Source organism: Lissotriton helveticus, chromosome 2_1, assembly GCF_964261635.1.
Source record: "Lissotriton helveticus chromosome 2_1, aLisHel1.1, whole genome shotgun sequence".
NCBI classification, from domain to species: Eukaryota; Metazoa; Chordata; class Amphibia; order Caudata; family Salamandridae; genus Lissotriton; species Lissotriton helveticus.
This window is the reverse complement of record NC_136059.1, coordinates 1542564007-1542588835: the sequence shown is the minus strand read 5'-3', so window position 1 is coordinate 1542588835 and position 24829 is coordinate 1542564007. Positions and strand designations below refer to the sequence as shown.

The window sequence follows — 24829 nt, the reverse complement described above, 5'->3', positions numbered from 1 at the left end:
CTACAAAAGAAAAAGGTAGAAGGTCCACAGCTAGCATTTTAGCCAGCTTAGTGTTATACAGACGCGTCAGTGGGTGGTTGCGTTCATATGGCACGTCTGAAGTAAGCATTGTTCTAATGTTGCCCTGGACCAAGCATTTACGGGCTGATAATGACTTCGTTGACCCAATTTTGCTCGCTGGTGAACTTTTGTGCGTTGGTGTCTCACTCGCTCCAACACTCTTAGTGTGCCTCACATTGGGTGTGCTGCTGACAGGGGTACTGGGTGTAAGGGAAGTGTTTGACACGTCTTCTTCCTCCTCGTCATCATCAGATGAAACATCAACGTTTCCTTGAATTTGCCCTTTCTTGATCGCATCTAGGTGCGCAAACCATCTGACAGTGTGCTTTCTCTCAAGATGACCTCTCTGGCCGCCGGTACCATAGTTGGTACCTGACTTACCACGACTAACTGCAAGCTTACAAAGGGTACAAATGGCAAACTTTGGATTTTTTGGACAAACAGTAAAGAAGTCCCAAACTGGGGACTTGAAGTGTCTGTGGGACCTGGAGGAGGCGGCGATACTGGTGGTGGTGGTCATGAAGCTAATGCCAGATGAAGTGGAGGATCTGGATTGCCCAACTTTTGTACGTTTTGCACTTTCACCGCCACTAATTAAGGTCGAGGTTGACGGAGGTCTCTTCTTGCCAGAAAGAAATATGGAAGCGGGACGAGTTGGTGTACTACTTAACTCCAATGATTGTGGTGTTTCCACTGCCTCCTCATCGACAACATCATCATCATCATCACGCTCAGCAGCTCTTCGGGCTAGGGTCAAAATGTCTGTTTGCTGCATGCCCGCTGGGGCTGCAGTGACCTTTATGATGACTGGGTCGTCATTGGCAGAGTCTTCATCAGCAGCAGTATCCGCCACTTCTTGTTGAGCCTCATCACACTCCATAACTCTGAGACTTTGGACGAGCTTCCTTTTACGCTTAACTACTTTTGTTGGATCATGGTGTGCCTCACTCTCAGACGGCTGTGGTGCTGGTTCCCAAGTTTGATCCGTATCATCAGAAGGAGGTGTGCTTGAAGAGGATGTAGACACCACCCTTGATCTCTTCCTTGCTAGGGGTGTGGAAGACAATGAAGGATCATCAGGAGGAGTGGCTTCCTCAAATGATACCTCGCCTTGATTGTCGATTTCCTGATGTGCCCCTACTTCGGGAGGAACAACTATTGTGGGCACTTGTGACCCTCCATGCACCTCTGCTTGCGCATCTCCTTGCGCTGCCTCTCCTTCCACATGTACTTGGGCTTGTACTTGCACATGTGATTGTTGTTGCGGCTGTGGTTGTTCAACACTCGTCAGATGAGCTACAACAACCTGTGTTGATTGAGGGACATTGCTGCTGCTTTCTTGCGATGAGCCAACATCACTGGTCGATGGTGATTGAAGAACTATACTGGCTGCCTCTGCAGCACTCAAGGGCTTGGACTTAAGTTGGCGTGGTGGTGGTGGTGGCACTGAGCCCAATGGAGCGGGGGTGCTGCTGCCAGCTTGGTCCCCAGCAGATCCCGCTGCTGCTGCTGCAGACGTACTTTTTTTTTTACTCCCAAAAAAAGGGGCGGGCGGCACACCAGTGTCCTTGGTAACTTGCTTCTTCTGCTCCTTACTGGCACCTTTCTTGCTAGAGGAGCTACGGGTTACTTTTTTTGGGGCCATCTTCTTCAGAGCAGGTCAGCAGGCAGCAGTTGCACGAGTTGCAGAGGGTTCTGTGTCCAGACGTGACGTCGCGTGACGTTATGCTGCACACACCGCTGCAGGACTTCTTCCTGGCACTGGTGGTTCTCTTGAGTCTTCTTGTGCACCTAAAAGCAATGGAAGACAGAGGAACATCAGTTCAGTTATACACCCCAAAAAATCGACAAAACACAGAAAAATAAGCACAATCCCATGCCATCCATGATGTTTACATTGAAGACACCCCACAGAAAGACTAGGGACATGCAAGTATGCAACACTCACTACCCCTGGGCATAATGGATGAAAAGTAGGCAAAATAGGTGCAGGCCTCAGACACTGCCTCTCCTCAAAATGGCCCCTTACACCCCAAGCACATGTTGCCTGTACCAGCCAGCACGCAAGATGGCCACCACCACCACCCACATGGCCAGTCCACATCAACAGTACACCCCCAAAAAACAGAAAAACAGCCAGAAATCACCACAATCCAATGCCATCCATGATGTTTACATTAAAGAGAGTGAGACCACACCACAGGCACACTCAGTCCATGCACCACCACCCCTGGGCAAAAGGCCACACCAGCACCCCCCCAAAAACGACAAAAAACAATAAAATCAGCACAATCCCAGCCCATCCATGGCCTCAATTATGTTTAAATTCAAGAAGACACCCCACAGAAAGACTAGGCCCATGCAACACTCACCACCCCTGGGCATAATGGATGAAAAGTAGGCAAAATAAGTGCAGGCCTCAGACACTGCCTCTCCTCAAAATGGCCCCTCCCTTACACCCCAAGCACATGTTGCCTGTACCAGCCAGCACTCAAGATGGCCACCACCACCACCCACATGGCCAGTCCACATCAACAGTACACCCCCAAAAAACAGAAAAACAGCCAGAAATCACCACAATCCAATGCCATCCATGATGTTTACATTAAAGAGAGTGAGACCACACCACAGGCACACTCAGTCCATGCACCACCACCCCTGGGCAAAAGGCCACACCAGCACCCCCCCAAAAACGACAAAAAACAATAAAATCAGCACAATCCCAGCCCATCCATGGCCTCAATTATGTTTAAATTCAAGAAGACACCCCACAGAAAGACTAGGCCCATGCAACACTCACCACCCCTGGGCAAAGGGCCCCACCAGCAGGCCCAAAAAAACGACAAAAATCAGCACAATCCCAGCCCATCCATGGCCTCAATGGTGTTTAAATTCAACAAAACATTTGTATCATGCACCCCTAACCAACCCTGGTCCTACTGGATACTGTGGCTACCCACAATATAATTTATTTAATGTTCTGAAAAAGTTCCAAAATTTTACTTGCAGCAACTGTAATGCCCCAAACAAACTTACTTGTGAAAGTTGATTTCTAATCCAAAAGTGATCCAAAGACAGTCAAAAAGGCCTCAAATCCAAATATCCAGCAGCACCCACAAAAAGTAATCCTTCCAGCTCCAGATCCAAATGAAAGTGACCAGGAGATGGACAAAGCACTGGGAGGAGCCTGCTGGACAGGAACAGGAAGTTGGAGACTGTGGGGCACTTCCTTCCTCCCCCCCCCCCCAAAATGGACTCCTTGCAAAAAAAAAAGGCCATGCAAATGTCAACCTGAGGAGTGATTCTGATAAAAATCATAATTTTCTGAAGGTTTATCCTGTTTGCTGGTGATTTTCTTGTGCGAAATTGCAAAATCTCTATTTCGCAAGTGCGAGATTGTTCCTTTCCGCCGCAACTACGTGTTCGCAATTGCGAACTCTCGCGAGGTGTGGTGTGCAAGGTGGCAAGCCGCGAGTACGTATTCGCGGGCGCTAAACTCCCGCGGGAACACGCAGCAAGATCTAAAATGGCGCGTCACTCGCAAAGAAAAACAACTCGGCAAACGCTAAATGACGGAAAGTGAACGCCGTGCACCACGCCGCGCGCCGCAACCAAGCAAAAAATCCGCCGCGAGCGGATTCACGGATTTTCGACAAATTCGCGAGAGTTCGCGGATTGCGAATTTGCCGAAAATCCGAAAAATCCGCGAGCGGAGCGGATTTTATGCCCATGCTTAATTGACACCTAATGTAGTCCGTGGTGTCAGCAATAGGCACCAGCTCCCTGAGCACAACCTTTAAATGGAAAAATTATTCACTAAACCAAAGTTGCAAAGATCCGTTTTCCATGTTTAATTCACATATGTTGAATTTAATTCATTATCCAATTTCACTCAAAGGAATTAATGTTCAATCCAAAAGGCGCATTTAGACTTATTTACAATTTCCCTCCCGATGCATTTCGGACCGCAGTCCTTCGTCAGGGGAGTTTAACAAAGGTGCAGTGAGAGCCCGCGTCTCACCCGTGTGCTCTCCGGCGTCTACAAGGTTGTGCTCAGGGAGCTGGTGCCTATTGCTGACACCACGGACTACATTGGATTACCACACCTCGTTGCCAGGGGGTGATATCCTTGAAGCACACCGCAACCCTATAGGTTGATACAGCGTGGAGTGCGTGACCCACACCACAATTGTAATTGACACCTAAGCCACAACAGCGATGGTCAAACATCCACAAGTTCATCTGACTCAGCTCTGACCCATCCGAATACTAATAACACTGGCTTTCATTGGTGCAATAGTCAGACCCGGGAAGATTCACCTCAGCAGGTCCAAGACGTCTGTAAGATGCATTCAAACTAGCAATGCATTCTGTGTCTCATCTTTGTACTTCTTCCTAATGCTTCTGTATGGCAGGCACTGTATACAAGGCCTAATCGCATCTCACACCATGGCAGTCACTGTTCCTCTCAGTTTTACTCTAATTTTAGTCCTTAGTTTGAGCGCAACAATCACGTAAGACTATTGCTATTTGCACCATCTTCCTTCACCACCATTCTGCGAGGCTCCATGCCTCCATTTCCCTGCATTCCTGAGGGAGCTGAAGTAACTCAAATTCTAAAACATCAAGGCCAAGATTTATCACATATTTACGCAGCACAATGCAGCAAGACACCTTGCAGAACTGCGTGAACAGTCAGGAATGCGCAGTATTTAATATTATATGGCAGATTCCTGTCCTTTCCTTGCGCTGGTGCACTTTCTTGCTGCATAGCGTCAACGCAGGCACCCTTGCGGTATGGTGCAGGATTGTTGCAGGCAGGACTGTTTTTGTGCAGGAAGGTGCACGTCCTGCACAAAACACTCCTCAGAGGCATTTACCTCTTTCTATGAGTGCTGCAGAATGCAGCACATATAGAAAGAGGAAAAAAAGAGGAGAAATAAAGATATTTCTCCTCGAGCCTCCTCTGGTTAGGTGTAGCACTTGGAACCCTTCGAGGTCTACCACTAATGGTAAATCTGGGAAAGCACCAGAATCGAGCCATCCATGGAATGGCTCCCTGGGGCAGGGGAACCAAGGCAGTGATTTGCGCTGCCTTGCGTTACTCCAGATTTATCAAGCCATGCAGGCCCATGCAAGGTGGCCTGGTGTGGCTTGATAACCCTCATGTGGCACAAGGGCTACGCAAAACCTTGATAAATCTGGGCACAAGTCTTGGTATTGATTTGGCAATTTGGGTGAAAAGGCAATTTCTGGGATTGATGGACATCTTTAAGAGGAGGAAGTATTAAGGTTAGGAGGAAGTATTAAGGCTGGCAGTTCCATGTTGATCTAAACAGAATTAATGTCATTTATGTGTGACACATTTTGTTCACTTCATAAGGGATCATTTGAAGTGAGGGAAACATGTAAGCAGATATCCCCGATCAATCTATCCATAGGAAATTTCTCAGAGACCTTAGGAGCAGGTACCTGGATGCAAAGTTTTGGCATTTTGCGTTTGTACGAGTGGTGAACAGATCTACCTTTGGGGTTCAGAATGTTGAAAGTATCTGTTGTGTACATGGGAATTAATCTCCCACTTGTGACTTTGCTAATCTCTCCTGCTGAGGAGATCAGAAGGTTGTTGTTCACTCTTGGCAAGTGCTCTGATAGTAGATTTATGTGGAGTAACTCATTCGAGTCAAGTTTGCCTGAGCCATCCTGAGTGAATGTTTTTTGTATGGAGTACCTAATTTTGCTTTCCTCCACATCCTGTGATCCTGTTCTAACTGAATCGGGCAGTAAAAATCTTCTGTCACCTCCCTCTGGTGTTTCACCGTACCAGGCTAGAAGTGTCATTGAAGCACTGTGCGGCAGCCCCTAACTGCCACTCGCTTACTAGTAACATCTATGTTTTTGCTTTATCTATCAGAGTGAAGGGTATCTCCTCTCCCCTGAACGAACGCCTTGTACCTGGCTGTGTGGATGATGAATGATTTGGGGTCACCTGGTGCTGATGAATAAAGGATCCCGGTGTGCGGACTTGAATTTTTTCTCTACCCATTGTTCCTTTGACGGAGTCCTTGACTTTGAAGCTATCAGTTGTACATGTGAGCATAGCCTTCCGCATGGGCAAATATTTCTACGTGTTATTCGACATAGTGTTGTTGTGCAGACTCTACTGGTTCGTGCTTTTGTAGTTCATCGTCAAGAACATAGACCCTATGGTCTAGCCATACATGATCTTCCTGCTCTGTTGTCCCTGGTTGTTGATAGCAGGGCAATGGGTCTGAAAAGATATCACCATCTGATCAAATGTGAATGATGATGTTGAGATGATTGCGTGGATGGTGGTGTCTCAGGAGTGGCTAAATTCCTGCTCTTATTGATACAGAGTGCCCTGATATCCTCTAAAATGACTTCTTCAAAGGTAAGCCCATGTTGTTTATGTAGAGGATGTGAGGTGTCCAGTCACCAGTAATAGTATGACTTTTGTCATAATCTGTGCAAATTGTACGTTAACATTCCTTCTGTTGTGGTGTGTAGTAGATATCACTTCCTTTCTGCCCGTACATGAAGGCTGGATCCCTATTTAAATATGAGGATCTTGTGGGGTTACTTTTGTGCCAGGGATTGATCTGGATCAACTCAACATTGAGATTACTTCAAAGTCAAGGGTTGTATTCGGTGTCAAACAGACTCAAGCACAACAATTAGAACTGACAAAGGAGGAGAAACTTTTATACAATGTGGTTCCCTAGTAATGACATGGTGTTCTTTTCAAAATTGTTCTTTGGTTTGGAGTCGAGACTCTTGTTGAGGCTGAATCCTGGGGTGAACAGGTTGGTCCTTGGTACGCATGCAGACGTTGTTTCCAGGCTGATGTGTTGCAACTGGTCCTCGTTGCTGAGGCCTGAAATTCGAGTTGGGTCTTAGTCCTAGACACACCCTTTTCTTGGGGAACTGGACCTTGATCTCTGGATTCAGAATCTACTGGAGAGCGTGATACGGATCGCCGCCCTTTTTGTACTTCTTGGCTACCATATGGTCCTCCAATTTGTGGTCTTACTAGATTAAGTTGTTTTCTATGTGAAGGACACCCGCTGATGGAGTAATGAGCCATTTCGAGATCAAATCATCTTTTTGCAATGACAGGTGTTGCACACGAAACACATGCTCTCATTGAGGTCCCTCGGCAGGCAGAGGTTACAGACTCGCTGTTGATCCCACCATGAGAACTTTCTCAATTCAGGCAGGGCAAAATTTTAAAGGAGTGCTTTCCATATCCTCTCCAAAAAATGAGTCCTTCGCAAACAACATGGTTGCAGGCTCTTCTGATACATAGGAAGCAGGATTACAATGCTCATGGTCCATGGTGCATAGTAGAAGGCTTATGTTAAAATGGTATATCTTTGGCGTGACTGCTCCAATCTTTGTTGCTTTGTCTTATTTAGGTATTTCATGTGAGAGGTTACCTGATTCATTTCTCTGTTTTTATGTGTGAGAAGATTCTGTAAGGTTGTGAAGTAAATATGGAGCTGGACACCACCTTTGTAAATTAACTAAGGAACTCATTCTTTTCCTATGTATTAAGCATGGTTTACACCTCTTGCTTTCTTCATCAGCTTCACTATGCCATTGGTTGATGATCCTTACATAATTATTCCCTTCAAGTATCATTGCACAATGGTTCCAAACATGTCTGGATTAAAATGATCTTTTTTCATCAGCTGATGATCAGCTCAGAAGCCCATGTGTTCTAAATAACTTCTCAGCATGCAACTCTCAGCAAACTAAAACAATTTGAGAACTTTTAAAGTTCCAGGGCCGTATTACTCATTATCATTGTTTGCGCCCAGCGCATCTTTTAAAAGACGCGCTGGGCGCAAACAATGATAATGCGCCCTGTTATGGTGAATGCGCTGCCCCCAGGGCAGCCGTGAACCCGCGTTGCCCTGGGGGCAGCGCATTCATGTGAAAACATGGAGCAGCTGCTCCGTGTTTTCACTATGCAGGCGGCACCCGCCTGCACTTTCAAAGGGGATTAGAGATCTCCTTGCAGGCAGGTGCATTCAGGCCTCTTTCAATGGGATGTCTGGGGGGGTCCATGGGACGCCCTTTACCCCCTGCAGAGGGCTGTTCTCAGGGGGCGCACTGACAGTGTGCCACCTTTTAAATGGCGCACTGTCAGTGCGCCTACTGCGTGCTTCCTTGACTCTACGCTCCTGTCTGTAATATTTTACAACAAGGGGTGGTGATGGACAGAGTCTCTGAATTAAGCAGAGTACTCTCACCCAGTCAAGAGATCAGGGCTAGATCCAACACCGTTTTTTAGCTCATTGCACCATCCCAGTTTCAGAACCTGGCTGTATGCAAATTAGTCTGTCCCTGGCCCAGCGCATCATGTTAACAGGGCAGACCAGACTACAAAAGCCAATTCTTACACTGGGAAGGAAACAAGCTTCCGGGGACCGGTTTCTGCCATTTCAGGCGTCTTCGGCCCGGCTTGCTTGAATCCTGATGGTGCAATGAGCAAGGGACTCACATCTGAGTATACCCTGATCTTTTGACTGGGTGAGAGTATTCTGCTTAATTCAGAGACTCTGTCCCTCACCACCCCTTGTTGTAAATATTTTTGTCCACCCTAAGCGTGGAAGGGTATACTCAGACATGAGTCCCTTGCTCATTGCACCATCAGGATTCAAGCAAGCCGGGCCGAAGACGGCTGTAATGCCAGAAACCGGTCCCCGGAAGCTTGTTTCCTTCCCAGTGTAAGAATTGGCTTTTGTAGTTTGGTTTGCCCTGTTCCCATCATGCACTGGGACAGGAACAGACTAATTTGCATACAGCCAGGTTCTGAAACTGGGATGGTGCAATGAGCTAAAAAACGGTGTTGGATCTAGCCCTGATCTTTTGACTGGGTGAGAGTATTCTGCTTAATTCAGAGACTCTGTCCCTCACCACCCCTTGTTGTAAATATTCCTGTCTGTAATATGGCGCGGACGCAGAGTCAAAGGAATTCCCTCATTTGCATAGGGCACACCCCTATGCAAATGAGGGAACACCCTCTGAAGACAGTGCTGGCGCATTAAGTGTGCCAGCGTTATCGGTATTAAAGAGGGGATGCACAAGCGTATGCGCCCCCTTCTATATTACCAAAGTGCCCCAGGGGTGCGCAAAGCGGACGCAAATGCCCGTTGCACCTCCAGGGCACCTTCTGTTAAACGGCCCCTGGTCTGTCTGCGTTAAATGTCTCTTCACTAGACCTTGCCTTCTCATAAGATCACATTGACCAAAGAAACTCAGCGCTTACCTTTAAACACAAAAGTCACCCAGTGAATTGGGAAAAACTTTGATTTTTCTAAAGTTAGAAATACAAATGAAATGACAATATGAATGTTGATTGTGATTTATCCAAGATATTTGCTAATACTCTGGTGGTCCTGTCATCCATGCTGTCCAAATTATAAATGAACTGAAACTGAACTGTGTATGAGAAGCAGTTTCTTGTTATAAATCTCCTCCTACTTGTTGCTTTGGCGAACTACATACACAGCTATTCCCGAGTCCTTCTGTGTTTTGTTTTGAGTGGGTAAATGGAAGCCACATCACAGTGACATCATACATATTCTACGCCATTTCCACATCCTTTGCCTTCAGGTCGACTATATTTATTAAATGTCATGCCTTATCCTCTTTTAAATGTCGATATTGAGAATGTGTTTGTATTCTGGCCTGATTCGGATTCTCTTCCAGATACTACTTTTGGATCGAAGGTTATAGATTTGGGGAGGGGGTATTAATATGGTATCCCCTTCAAGGGGTGCTGATTTGCTTTATTATTATTATTTTTTGCCTCTTCAAGTCTTCCTTTGAAGAACAAATTAATTCCTCGAGGTTAGGTTTCCCAGAATACCTTAATGTTTTAGTTTCTGCTCCCTAACCATTGTACTTGTTTGTGCACAAATTCATCACTTCGTTTCATAAGCAGATGATTTAGACTTTCAAACAAGGTGAGTTTTTCCTCTTGAAGCTATTTTTTAGCTAAGTACATATTCTTAGGAATCTACAACAAGACTCCATAAGTTAAAAAATAAGAATGTTTGTCGTGGGGCCTCCAATCCAGCATTCTGGTTTAGCACTAATAATAAATATTGGTGGGAATCCGTTCTCATGAAATTCCTTGGGAATTTGTAACCCTATTGTTTATAGAATCAAGCAGCTGGGTTCTAGCGGACAGCACCACCAAGACTAGTCACGCGATTGTTATCGTATATTGCCCACCTCAAATGACCTGCTGCTAGTAGATCATGGAAGTTATAGCTAATTTTTTGTGAATGAGAGGCAACAAAAATGTGTTCAAATTAAAATTGTACAATCAAATTGATGAAGTGAGTCTTGTGTAGGTATTCTTCTTTTATTTTCAGTCGTGTTATGGTATGCACCGAAGAATCAGCCAACGCGTTTCGCCCAAAGGATGGGCTTCTTCAGGGCGAAAGGTAGATGAAGATGGGCGTAATTCGTCAAGGATTAGCCATTTGGAACGTAGTCAGTAAACAGTCTGCATTGTATTGCCTGCGCTCCAGGCTTGCAGTCAGAAGGATCTCATCCGGACACGGCTCCTTACTCAGACACAGCATTCTTTTTCATAAGGTTCTTTCTGTCATCACAGAACACTCTCCAACACGGGAGTTTGCGCAATACAATACGGACTATTTACTTGCGTCATACTGTAAATATGACGCATCAATCACGTCGCAAGGAGGGCGCACTGAGAAGTGACGCATCACTGCTTTCACGCAGAGATGCGTCACTTCTCATAAATGAGGCCCCTAGAGATTCCAAGTTGCACATGAATGAGTGACCCATTGGGAAGAAAACCTGGTACTGGAAAAAAACAAAACATCAGCATAATGACCATTATGATAAGTGATACACTGTTGTGTTACCCCCAAATTATTGAGATCACACCTAGTGGATGTCCTAACCCCTGAAAAAAACAAAACACTGCCTTTTTTGGAGAAAAGCAAAACTGGCAGGTGTCTCTCACTCCTTTCCTACTGAGTATTGCTCACATAAGTGGAAGTGTTAGGAGTAAGACAAAACCGGTCAAAGAATCTGTCATTTGCAGGTGATATATAGAGCCCTGCCCTATACCCCGACATCAGTATGCACACAGTGAATAGTATTTTACACTAAATTAATATTTGTTATACACTATCTTCAAATCATGTTCATCATAATGATTATGAATATTATAAGCACTTATTATACATATTAGGGCAAAGGTTAGATAAGCATAAGCCCCAATCATATTTCGCAAAACATCTCTATCCACTTAGGCCCTTACCATAAGTGGCCTGACAAATGGCCTGGTTTTTCCCAAGCTTTGGAGTAACTGATACCCAGGGTATTGGGAACTCCGTTGGTGGAGTGGGTAACTGAGTTCTGCATGGAATAACACAGAGACACATAAAAACCTGGTACACTGATGGGCCTTCTGAGGCATCCTGATGATCCATTCTCCAATAGGCGCAGGTTGCTGCTCTTGGACTCAGGGCGATATGGAAGTGTGAGACTTCTTCCTTTCCAGAGAGGTGGAGAAATATCTAAACTGACATGGAAGGTTCTGAGCACTGACCTGTGGACTTTCTCTCCTCCTGACTGTAACAAATTGTGAGGCCACTTAATGAGCTGATTTGTTTGGACTCAAGAAACCCAACTGCAAAGTAGAAGGTGCCATGGTACTTAGTACATTCCCTTGCCCTTGTAAGATCAGCATTTATTGTCCCATTTCTGGTGAAGGTGGGGGCCATGAGCTGTTAGAAAGGGGACAGACAGGCCAGTGCTAGAATTCTCTAAGAATGCCTGGTTACTCACTGGTAATCTTCATTACTCCGAGTCCTGGTCTTTCCTTTCCATTCCTCCCTGATTTCTGGTTCTGGTGATTGTTTTGGTTTTTGTTGTCTTTTGAGTTTCTTTGGCATTCTCAGGCTGTCAGAGTGACCTACGTCCCCCTTTATGCCTGCTGGGTAGGCAGTGCCATATTGGGAGAACTATTTGACCGTAGCTAGGTAAAACATTCTGTGGAGTAGACGAGCTGCTTGCATATAAGGAATGGAACTGGAAAATGAACAAAGAGGAAATGAGTGGGCACATGGGAAAGAGTCTGTTGTGGTATTCATGCAGGTTGAGGCAGGCAGATGAGGTGGGCCATAGAAAGAGATGTGTTATAGGTGACAAAAGGAGTGTCATTTGCCATACCAACCAGAGGAAAGAATTCAATCAGACAGCCAACATGCACAAGCCAGAAATAATACCATGAAAATACTTACAAGCCAATGCTCATCTCGAAAACCAAAAATAAATACGAGATTGAGTTTTAAAAGAGTGACTGTCTTGTTAGATTGTGTTGACTTAACCCCTTCGCTGCTGCGGCGATTCCACCGCAGCACTAGGGGGGTGGGGCAGCCGCGCGGCGCTCCCATGCTCGTGACGGAACCGCTCCATCACGAGCCTCGGGTGCGCTGTGCTTATGACGGAGCGGTTCCGTCACGGCCCCGCCCGCTCAATGGAACGTCCAGCGCAGGCGCGGAATCCGCGCCGCGCAGGCGCGCCGAGCGGGCCGTGACGGAACCGCTTCGTCATCAGCACAGCGAGTCCGTGGCTGGTGACGGAGCGGTTCCGTCACCAGCATGGGAGGGGTTAAACACTGATTGACACATCTGAAACATGTTGAATGTACGGTTTGATTAGTTTTTGTGTATGAAAGAAGGAATGAAGTAAAAATACACGTACAAAAATGTTATAATATAATTTTATTTTTCAAACTTACAATAAAAAGTACCTTTAAACAACTTTCAAAAGTTTAATTAACACTTGAGGTGTTTCTCCTGGTTAAATTATTAACAACACAAATAAAAGATGCATAGGATCAATTTCTGTAAAAAATGCATTGCTTACAAAAAATAGTATTACAATAAAATCAAATTTCTTTTGGCCCTTCAGGATTTGTTACATCAGATTTGTTCAGGTTTAATGAGAGATTAAAAGTATAGCATTTGTCATCAAAAACTTCACTTGCATTGGTTTAAAGAAGAGAGCTCAGGTGGCCTACATACAATGACTTACGTTGATGTAAGTCAAAAGCATTTTTTATTTTTTTCATTTTAAGATATGATGCTTGTGTTCTTGCCATGGCTATTTATTTTTGAAGTATCAACAGATAAACTTTGAGTCTTGCAGATGTTGTAAGAATTGCCCAGCAACCAAGTCAATCCCCACATTGATTTAATACCTGCAGAGAGGAAGGCTAGAATCTTTGCGCCTGTGGTTGCTTTTTAATTATGTCTGCATGGACATTTCTGTCTTGAAGGTAAATCAGTCAATTTATATAGAACTAAAAATCAAAGGATAGGGTGATTCAGTACTTGAGGGAGAGAAATTACCTAAACATAAGGGTCTTTTAACCCCTTCGACGCTCATGACGAGCTGAGCTCGTCATGAGTTACGCCTCTCGTACGCTCACACGGGTTTTTTAAAAACCCAGCGCACAGCGGGAAAACCGCAAGCGTGCATGCGGTTAAACATTCCTAATAAGTAAGAGCTGTTCAGTCTGCCTAAGCTCCTCGTGAAGGGTGTTCCACCAAGCGCTAGCAATGGGCGTGAAATATGTACCTACAGCTTTCTTTCCAAAACCCTTTTTTGTAGGATGAGGGGGGAATCAGCAGCTACTTTCCAGAGGGTGACAACTTTTTGTTGTAAGGTATGATATCTATATTTCCTGTAAAATTGATTTTGAAAAAGTATAACAGATAATCACTAATATTTACTACTACACATGGGCATATAGGCCAATTCATAACACTTATTATGCAACCACTGCTTGAGCACTAAGGCCCAAGGCACATCTTAATAGCTGATGCTGGTCTCTCAAGCCACATGCAGGAAACAGAGTGATGTAAGTTGCTGACTTGTACAGACCAAGAGTGATCATGTGCACTTTCAAAATGTTTTTACTCTCTCTGAATTAGTGTATAGAGGATTCCATGTCACTGGGGCACAACATTCTGAACTATCTTTTTAACAAATTGATACATTCTGGAATTTGTATCTTTGGTTTGTTTCAACTGAACCCATTGAAGTTACATTCCTGGTTAACAATCATTTTTGACCTGACGTCCCGGGCTGGAAACCTGGTGCCGTGTGTAGGTCCTACTCTACATGGGTTAGAATCTTATTGTAATGTTCACGTATGAAGGTGGTAGCCTGGCTGCACCCAAGTACAAATTCTTAACCATCCGCTCTAGACTTTTGTCTGGATTTAGAAATTAATGGCATTTTAAGGCGCACCAGTTTTAAGACTCATCGTGTCATCCTTATTTCAGCTAAATCTTACAATTTGGAATAAATTACACTGTAAGAAAGTAGATATTTAAAGAGACTGCGTAGAAAACTGGGGCTTTTAGGGTTGTAGACGAGTGGGCATATGTACAAGCCCCTATCGCCACAAGAACGTCACTTTTTGTGACGTTCTCGTGGCGATAGGGACCTTGCCTTATGTACAAGGCAGCGTTAAGCCATTTAACGTGACTTTACACTGCCTTGTACATAAGGCACCCTTTCACGCTATGTTTCGCATGAAAGGGGCATGAAGTGGGTGTGGCGGTGGGCGTTCCACTGCAACATCCAATGTATCTGACGCTGCCCCCTATGTACAAGGGTGGCATACATTGGAGGCAGCGCCAACATTAAGACCAGGAAAATCCTGGTCTTAAGTTGGCGAAACGAGGTGAAATGCATTATTTCTACTCCTTTTTTGTGTTTTTCCATGTGTGCTGCCTTGTGCAGCTCACATGGAAAAAAGCAAAATGCCGTGTCCCTCCCTGTACATGAACAAACCTTTTTATAAAATACCATTTTGTGACTTTCATGTGTGATACATGAGGCAGCCACATGCAAGTTACAAAATTGCATTTAAGAATTGTTATGTGCAGGAAGGGGCACCTTCCTACACATAATCAACCCTTCCCTGCACACAGACACCCTTGCACTCTGGTGCAAGGGTGCCTGCGTTGGCGCTAAGTTGTTAAACTTAGCGCCATCGCACGGGGAAACGCAAGGCAGCACCACATTCTTTTAAATATGGTGCAGCCTTACATTTCAGAAGTAGCGGAGCGTGTCGTTTTGCCCAGGAGGCTCACAACACGCTCCGCCACTTCATTGTACATATCCCCGAAGTGTCTATACTCAAACATACAACCAGAAATAATGATGGTGCACTGCATGGTTCGTTTAAATAATCCACAGATGTACTTGATTATGGACAAATGTCCTACCAAAGCCACTACCTGCCTGCAATCCATAAAGCTTTAATATGTTAGGAGACTTTTCTCTTTAATATAAAGACCGATTGGCAAATGTTACTTTACTAAATTCATGCAGCACAGACCCTCTGAATTCTACTGGTAAAGCATGTCTATCTTATTTTTGCACCTCGCAAACTTAACCCCTTCGATGCGGGGCTGTTTCCCCCGCTGTGCTGGGGGGCGGGGGGGCACGCACAGCGCCCCCATTCTCATGACGAGGTCAGCTCGTCATGAGCTACGGCGCTCCGGTGCTCATGACGAGCTGAGCTCGTTATGGCCACACCCGTTCCAATGGAACGCTCAGCACTGCAGGGGAATCAGCCCAGCATGCGAGCGTTCCACCGAACGGGCGCGGTCATGACGAGCTCAGCTCGTCATGAGCACCGGAGCGCCGGAGCTCATGACGAGCTGAACTCGTCATGAGCAATCCACAGATGTACTTGATTATGGACAAATGTCCTACCAAAGCCACTACCTGCCTGCAATCAATAAAGCTTTAATATGTTAGGAGACTTTTCTCTTTAATATAAAGACCGATTGGCAAATGTTACTTTACTAAATTCATGCAGCATAGACCCTCTGGATTCTACTGGTAACGCATGTCTATCTTATTTTTGCACCTCGCAAACTTAACCCCTTCGATGCGGGCTGTTTCCCCCGCTGTGCTGGGGGGCGGGGGGCACGCACAGCGCCCCCATGCTCATGACGAGGTCAGCTCGTCATGAGCTACGGCGCTCCGGTGCTCATGACGAGCTGAGCTCGTTATGGCCACACCCGTTCCAATGGAACGCTCAGCACTGCAGGGGAATCAGCCCAGCATGCGAGCGTTCCACCGAACGGGCGCGGTCATGATGAGCTCAGCTCGTCATGAGCACCGGAGCGCCGGAGCTCATGACGAGCTGAACTCGCCATGAGCGCTGAAGGGGTTAAATGGAGCAGCATATATAAATATTCCTAACTTTGCTGCAAGTTTTATCTAAATGTACGATGTGTCGTGGCTAAATGTGAAAAGGCGTGGCGAAAGAAATATCTGCATGAATAATCTCAAATTAATCAGAGGACAGTCGTGTTGTTTGCTGTCCGTTTTTTGTTATCACTTTTTCTACCCTGTCTCTTCCTCATATAACCTCTCTTCTATTTCCTTGAATTTTTATTTTTGAGGCTTCAAATTTACAACTCCCGCCCTTTTCTCTTGTGTGTGCTGTTTCTCTTCCGGTGCATTTGTCACCAGTTTTAGAAGTAATTTGACAGACTATATTCTATGTTCCTGTCTTTTGAAGAATTAGGGCAGTTTTTGTACTGTTCAAAAGATCTCACGGATAGCGATTTATCTGAGGGAGAACGTTATTGAAAAGATGCGTGTTCTTCAAGATGGCGGAGAACTGGTTAGCTTTTCAAACTCGATGCTTCATGTTGGGGGGAGTGCGGGGGACTTCGCTTCTATGCCGTCCCGATGTTTACTAGACTAGTTTGAGCACATTATATAGATGATCTTATGAGGGCACCACCTAAAATTATTTTAACCTTAGTGTGTAAATACATTGGTTTAGCATAATTGTTACTCGAATAAAGTTTAAATACATGAGAAATACTCCATAAATTGGTCAATACTGATTAGATGAATGTGGCTGTAAAAATGAATGGCTGGGAATGACTTTTGAGGATGGCGGTGTGTGTTTGTGTCATATATATATATATATATATATATATATATATATATATATATATATATATATATATATATATATATATATATATATATATATATACATACATATATATATATATATATATACATATATATATTTATATTTATATATACACACACATGCATAAGGCCAAACAAAAGGAATATATTAAATAAAATTAAGATTACTAAATTGTTCATGATGCCAGCCACATTGATAATTGCCTATAGTAAATGACATCTAAAGAGGCCAAGAAAAATGTGTTGTGCTCCCATTTCAAAAACAGCAGTGACATTCAACAATAAATAGCATTTTTCATACACTTGTTTCTGATGGGCTGGCACCTAAACCACAAAACAAAGACAATTCAGCAAGTCGTTGTACAGTAACTAAACATTCTTATACATGGGACATATGGTGTTGTATTGACATATTTTAAATTAACTACCAAAAAGAAATTATCAATGAACTCGCAACAAAACTATTTTTGAAAAATCCGAAACCATGTCTGCAACATGCAACTTACAGAAACATATTATGTCAACTCATTATTACAAGCATTCGAATGTCAAAATAGTATGACTCAACACAGCGTAAGATTGTCACACTTGCAAGGTTCTTTATAAAAAATACTCACTCTTTTTTACTTTTTATATATAGTTCAAGGTGAACGTTGTTTTTAAAACGTCCAACAATATATGGCAGACCATTTATAAAAGAAAAAAACTCTACTTATAATTGTACAGTGTAAAAAGAGAAAAATATGTTAACTGTTTTCTGTCCTAAAAAAGCAGATGTGTGATAGGGGCTTCAGCAAAGTCTTGGAGGAATCAAATCGGCGAACAAGGCACATTCAGTCCTAAAAATGCAAAGAAAAAAAAATTAATACTCAATATTAATAGTGCATAGACATAGCCACCACCTGTTTTGTTTTCTAGTTTGACTAAAGCTCTCCCCACAAGCTTAGTACATATATTATCACATTATCGCAGAAGTGTATGCTTATCTATAAATCTATGCGTGCACAGTTTTATGACAAATAGTGTAAATTGAAGCATAAAATTACTTTCTTTGCATAGAACGAAATTACTTCCTTTGCACACTAGGGGGCATATTTAGAAGGAGCTAGCCCCGTCGCTGAGTAATTAATTTTAACGCATCGGTGGTGCAATCAGTGGTCCACACTGCTCCATATTTACAAACTGACGCTTTGGGCCCAATGCTTCAGTTTGTAGAGGCCTGTGTCACATTATATCTGCATCAGGTATAATGTATGCAGGGTAGGCATACCTTTGTTAAAAGCCACGTAGAACTGACGCAGTGAAATTCACAACTTTTCACTGTGTCACTCTATGACTTGACTGTGTCAAAATCCCTATGCCTTCTAAACCAGGCGAAAGGATTGACGCAGGGGTTTTAACATGGGACTCGCCTCTGTGTTCTGACGCATTGCTGGTGTTGCGTCAGTCTTATGACCAACTCTGCAAAACCAAAGGGGATGATGGACAGAGTGTTGAACATTGCAAGCACTCACCCCCAGTCAACTCATCTGGGTTTAATCCATCATCATTCTTTAGCTCATTCCGCCACCCCAGTTCAGACATGGCCATATGCAAATCAGTCACCCAGTGAGGTCACAGCCTTAAGCATAGTGCTATGTATAGCCTGCTATGCCAATGTAATAAAGTGCCAGCCAATACCAGTGGACCAAGATGAATGTGTCAGGAACTGCCCTGGGGGAGATCATGCGCCTGTCGAAATTTCTCAAGAGCGTGAACCAACAGAAGGTTTGGCTAATCTGCAGTACGGCCAAGCCTTATATACAAATAATGACTGACTGACCCATGAAGAACAGACTCAAACTGATTCTTCAGAAGATTTTTTCATTAGAATTAATCTAGTTATTTCAAATACAAAAACACAACACAATTTTTATACGGTAAGTTTTCTTAATCATTCTCAGAAATGATATTAGATTGACAGGAGAGAATAAAGGATAAGAATCCTACTTACAAAGTGTTTTAATTCACTAATCACTCGCGTTGTTTCAAACATTCACTCATGAATCCTCATTCATACTCATACATACAATTCTCTCAGAAATCGTGAAAAAAGGTAGAAAGAAAAAAGGAAGAGAGAAAATCAAACAATAAACATAAACAATGACTGTTCTACACAATTTGATCCTAATCTACTGGTGTAGCTAAAGCGTACTTTTCAAAACTATAGTCACAATTTTTAAACAGTAGGCCATCTAAACATATAAAGTATTCAAATAGTTCTCTGAAGCATTTTTTAGACGATTGGCCTAACACGATGATGGTCGACGTGTTTCGAGTTCCTTGGAAGAGATACTCTCCTCAGGACCTCAGAATAATTTCTCAAAACTCACATCCTATACTGTTGGCTTTCATGGTGACAATCACTTTCATATAGATGTTTCTCTAAGCAGGGCGTCAGTTGTTCAATAGCTTTATTCGATCGAATGTGTGCCTTAAAGGCCTTTTTTTCTGTGTTTGTTTCTGTAATTTAGTAGTTCGAGTAAATCTTTCAGATTCACTGTTCGCCTCTCTTCATTTCGAATCTCTCTGGCAATCAATCTGATTGAACGCGAGTGATTAGTGAATTAAAACACTTTGTAAGTAGGATTCTTATCCTTTCTTCTCTCCTGTCAATCTTATATCATTTCTGAGAATGATTAAGAAAATTTACTGTATAAAAATGGTGTTGTGTTTTTGTATTTGAAATAAATAGATTAATTCTAATGAAAAAATCTTCTGAAGAATCAGTTTGAAATTTCTCAAGGGGCATGAGGCAGAAGGAGTCGTATAGGGCTCCAAGTGTTGTTATTCTTGCTTGGGTCCATAGGCATCTGGTCGCTTTGGTGGCCAGCCCAGTAAAGCAGGACAAGGACCATAGTGAAGCCTCAGGGCCATAGTGGGTCATGCTGGACCTACGTCAAAGTAGCGAAGCCCATTGCAAAGTGCCACCCACAGCAGTATAGACCCAGGTTAGAAAATGCAAAGGAGTCCCGGTATATATTCTCCGGCTTTGCAACAAAGTCTGTCCTTCAAGTATATGAACCCAAAGGAGGAGTCAGGGCAAACCAATCCAACTATCCCTTGAAGGTGGGTAGACAGATAGCAGGACTCCAAGTCCGGAACCCTCAGGCCACCGCCCTCAACTAGGCCGGAAGGGTATTCAACGAGACTTGTCTCTAGCTTGCTTCTCATACCAGTTGTGTCAGCAACATGGCCAATTTTGGGGAAAAGTGACCTGTCAGATGTAGAGGGATATTGGCTAAGAGGTACAGCAACTGGGGTAATAGCACCACTTTGGCCAGGACCACCCGGCTCATCACAGATATGGGAACCTTGCCCTAGAAACCTATGAAAGCCATAGTCGAGGTCAGCGCCCACATAAGGTGGCCCAGCACAACATCTTGGATATATTTATATATGCATACACGCAGGTATCAAAACAGAGTGCTCTACCGCAAATCTTTCAAATATAGGTGCTGTCAAGCCGCCAATATCTGTGCCGGCTCGCAGAGCAGCACCAGGAGACCAGCGACGTAGTCTCACATTACTCAACGAAGATGTCGCCTGCATACAGCCAGATGATTTGTGTATAGCCATGTAGGGGGAACCCAATTAAATAGCAATGATCAAGGTCAATTCAATTACATTTTTGGGAACATTTGCAGCCTCTGCCTTTTATGTTAGGAACATAACAAGAATCTCCAAATTATCAAGATTGTCATCAAATGTTACAATAGTTTTATGAACAGTAAAAAAAGGACATTCAGTACAAGAAAAAAGACAATGCAATATATTTTGCTACAACATTAAAAGCACATTTCTGCTCGAGTGCAAGAAATGGCACATTGAAAAAATACCTAAAAAGGCATTGTGATGCGAAAGGAACCTGGAATTTGATTTAAATGCTGTTCTTTATGCTTCACTTGTCATGGCCCTTCCAGGCATTTGAAGGGTACACTTGCGTCCTTGCTGTCTTTTGCTGTCGCTTTGGTCGCGAAGTCTTTCCAGCAACAAAGGATCCCTAATAGGGTCCTGAGGTGGTAGTAAGAGTAATACCAGAATACATTTCACATTTGATGATCTATGTCATCTTAATGGAGGGCTCCCCTTCAGTTTTGCTCTTAAGATACCCCCTTCTTCGTGTGCCTCTATGAGGCACCCAGACACCATTGGGGTTTTCACTGTCTGTTGATCGCAAAGTAGGAAAACCACTGCTTTGCGCATCCTCCAAATCCCTACACCTTTCAAGATTTCGAGGTCACTCCGGTTTGCATGGATGCAATATTTAATGGACATAGCAACATAAGAAGCAGTAGAGATTACTTTTCATCTGTCACATGCAAGTGCATTGTCTGTATCCTCTGACTATCTGATCTGAATAGCCATCACAGAGGGGAACATCCTTTACAAGACAACTGTTACAACAAAGTACCTTTACGACGCAACCATTACAACGCAACTTTTACAACGACTTGCGCTGGGGGGCGCTCTAGGATAGGGAATAGTTTCCAACACCTTCCCTACTATCCACGGGGACTGGAGTTGGAATAGTAAATTAAACTATTCACTATCCAGCGCCCCCCCCAACGCAAGTCGTTGTAACGACTTGCGTTGTAAAACTTGCGTCGTAAAGGCATGCGTTGTAATAGCATGCGTTGTAACATCATACATCCCATCACAGATGTTGACTTACATCTTAGTTCCTCAAAGAGCATCCTCTCTGCCATGGAGATGACTAATCATACATGGTGTGGATCATTATTGAGGGCGAAGATCTCCATACATGCAATGGAATTCAAATTCACAAATTTGAGTTCTTTTTAACTTTTCTTCTGATGTGATTGTCCTTTCAAATCATGTAGCGAGCAATTTTTTCAGACTGGTGATCTTGGACTTAAAATGGCCTCCACCTCAAGCGCAGTACACGGTGCATGCAGGTGACCTAGCCATTCTGTGTTTGGTTTCATGCACTGAATGGATCTCAGGACTGGTCCACCAATCTTGATCTCTATGTGCATTGTTTTGTAGTAGATGTGGCCATCCTGCTCTGCCATGCCTGCTTGCCATATCAAGTCCCCTTCCTGGTCTTTTGTTTAGTGGGAAGGAAGGATGACAGCAGTGCTCTTCAGTGAAGTCTCTGTAAAATGGTGGTCCTAATTACATTACGTTATTATCATTTAATTTTTTCCTTTCTTAACTGCTTAGGAGTAGGGGGGAGATGCTCCTGCGCCTTAGCGGAGGTGCCTCCACTGGGAGCAAGGGGGTGCCACATACACCACGTTGGAGTTTACAGTAGAGAAAGTAAGGATGCTGGTTTGAGGCTCACAGGTATGGTCGGGCAGCAAGGGCATTGGCAGGCCTGTGGTGGCAACTAGGATGGGGGGACGGGAGCTGTAATTTCTCTGGAATGTTTCAGCATCCGGGCCTTACTTGAAGAGATAAGCACTCAGCTCTTTACAAAAGTGGAGAAGAACTGGAGTCTGCTGGTTCTGGACTGCAGTGAAGGGGCAGCTTCTCCTAGGAGCACAACAGGAGAATGCCTGGCTCTTCCTCTTCTCCTTACTGCATCTCCTGATTTGCAGTCTGGTAATGTTTTGTTACTTACCAGTAATTTTCATTACCCAATTAAGGTCCTCCTGGTCCCAGTCCTGTTGTCTCTGTGGGACCCCTCCTATGCAGGTTAAGACTCTCTGGTTCCTTTCTCCCCTGTTCTGGTTCGGGACCTGGACCGGTGCTTTCCTACTCCCAATCTGGAATTTTTTTATCCTGTCGGGAGGCAGGATTGCCACATTTCTGTAAGGACAGGGACGATGAGGACCTATGAGGGGGTAATGTTGTGTGTCACTTTTGAAATAAGTTTTATTTATTTATTTCTCTTTTTTGCGGGCTTTGTCCAAATTGATGTTAGAACGCGTAACATCAAAGAGATAAATGGGAGTATTTGTGCATCAAAATAGGTTTCAAGAGTACTGATGCAGCAGTCTGGTTTTGAAGGAAATGAAGGAGGGCTTCAGTCTTATTCCAACTGGGATGTTGTCTTGTGTCGCGAAAGCAAACACTGGAAAGAGTGGGATAATGCTGAGCAGTGCTTAATTTCAGCCAGGGGATGCAGACGGGTCCCACAGGCACGCATTTTGGTGGACTGGCCCTTATTTTATCTCAACAGATTTTGACCCTGAGCAAGAAAGAGAAGAAGACAAAACGGGGAAAGAACGAGGATGAAAAAGACGGGAAAACAGTGACAAGGAAAGAAAGCAAGGACTTAAAAGAACTTAAAAGAGAAGAGAAGGGGACAGGGGGTGCCTGAGGTGGATGAACGGGCATGAGGAGGAACAAGACTATACAGCCTTGGTATTTAGCACCCCGGACATTCGAAAGCACTGGCCGCGGGCTCCTGAACAAACCCTTGGGCACCAGCACTTATTCTTTTACAAATTAAGCATGTTTAGTTTCTTGGGGGAAATTGTAATACTGCAGAGATGGCTTGGGTTACCTGAAAATTGATATTTTTTTCATAGGAAGGATGGCGTTTCAATGCTTTGAAAACAATGCAGACTGCTCTGCGCCTAGAGCCCGCTTGAAAAAGAACCATTTAAGCTCAATTTGTATTGGTGTAATACTTACACATCTGTCTGTTCTTGTCTCTGACTGCCCAATAGCAATTCAGGTCAACAGTTGAAAGGTAAAGGGGTGTAAGCAATTGCTCTTGCTGTCATTTAGAGCAAGAGCTTTCCTGGAACGGGAGGAAATGCTTCAGAATTGAAGTTTTGCCAGCTAGTTTCTGCAGAAATTAATTAAAATGTCAAGCGCCCCAGGGAGGCTTAATGGAAGATAGCCTTGTCATAATGGCAACTCTGAACTACTCCATTTTGTGATGGGGAGATCACCCTACATGGCTCGTTCACTATAACTGAAAGTTGTGCAGTTTGGGTAGCGTCAGTGAAGTACAAGGTTTACGTGCGCCCCCACCTGGCTGTGCAAGTCGAGAAAGGCTGGTCAGCCATTTTGAAAGACTGTACTCTGTCCCTGCAGAGGAGAGTCCTAAGGCCTCATTCCTGGATCCGCTGGATCCCAGGAGGTAACTGCAGCAAGTAAATACAGATACCATGAAGTAATGCTTTCTGTGTGTGGATTTACCATGCCATTAAATTTATCAGACCTCAGAATGGTAGATAATCTGGCAATTCTGCATGTTTTTCCTCACTAATAGGTGCTCAAACTCAGGATGTGTGCTGTTTGCCTGCAAAATAGCACCAGGTGTCACCTTGCAGAAATTATACAGGCAAAAACCTGAGGGCTGCTGTATTACTAGAACAGGTGGAATCCCTATTTAGGCGAAAAGTCAGGCTTACGCCTGAATCAGCATTTACACGGGTCCTGGAATAAGCCTAAAAGTGTAAATGTGATGCTCTACACAGGGACAAATGCTTCTAATAATAGTCCACTTTTTTCTCGACTGTCGCTGTGCGGTGGGTGAAGCTTATCACAGCTGTAAAAGTTCAAAATAACTAGTATTTATAACTTCTACAAATCTGGTTCAAATGGACAACAATGCAGACACCAGGGCCCAAATTTACTAATATTTTTCATCTGGGTTGCGGCACTTTTTAACGCACAAAACACAAAATGTATTTCTGGATTTACGAGGCCACAAAAAGCCTGGCTTAGTGGGGCTTTTCAGGCCTTAGTA

General features: G+C 44.0%; 1 protein-coding gene across 2 annotated transcripts in view; it reads right to left on the bottom strand.

Moving 5' to 3' along the window:
- Positions 1-17692: 17692 nt before the first annotated feature.
- The window catches only part of RBPMS (RNA binding protein, mRNA processing factor), a 701414-nt gene continuing 694277 nt past the window's right edge, over positions 17693-24829 (bottom strand). For both annotated transcript variants that reach the window (XM_078676496.1, XM_078676497.1), the window contains one exon: positions 17693-17957. The gene's annotated coding sequence lies outside the window, so the exon portion shown is untranslated. The remainder of the gene's footprint in view (positions 17958-24829) is intronic.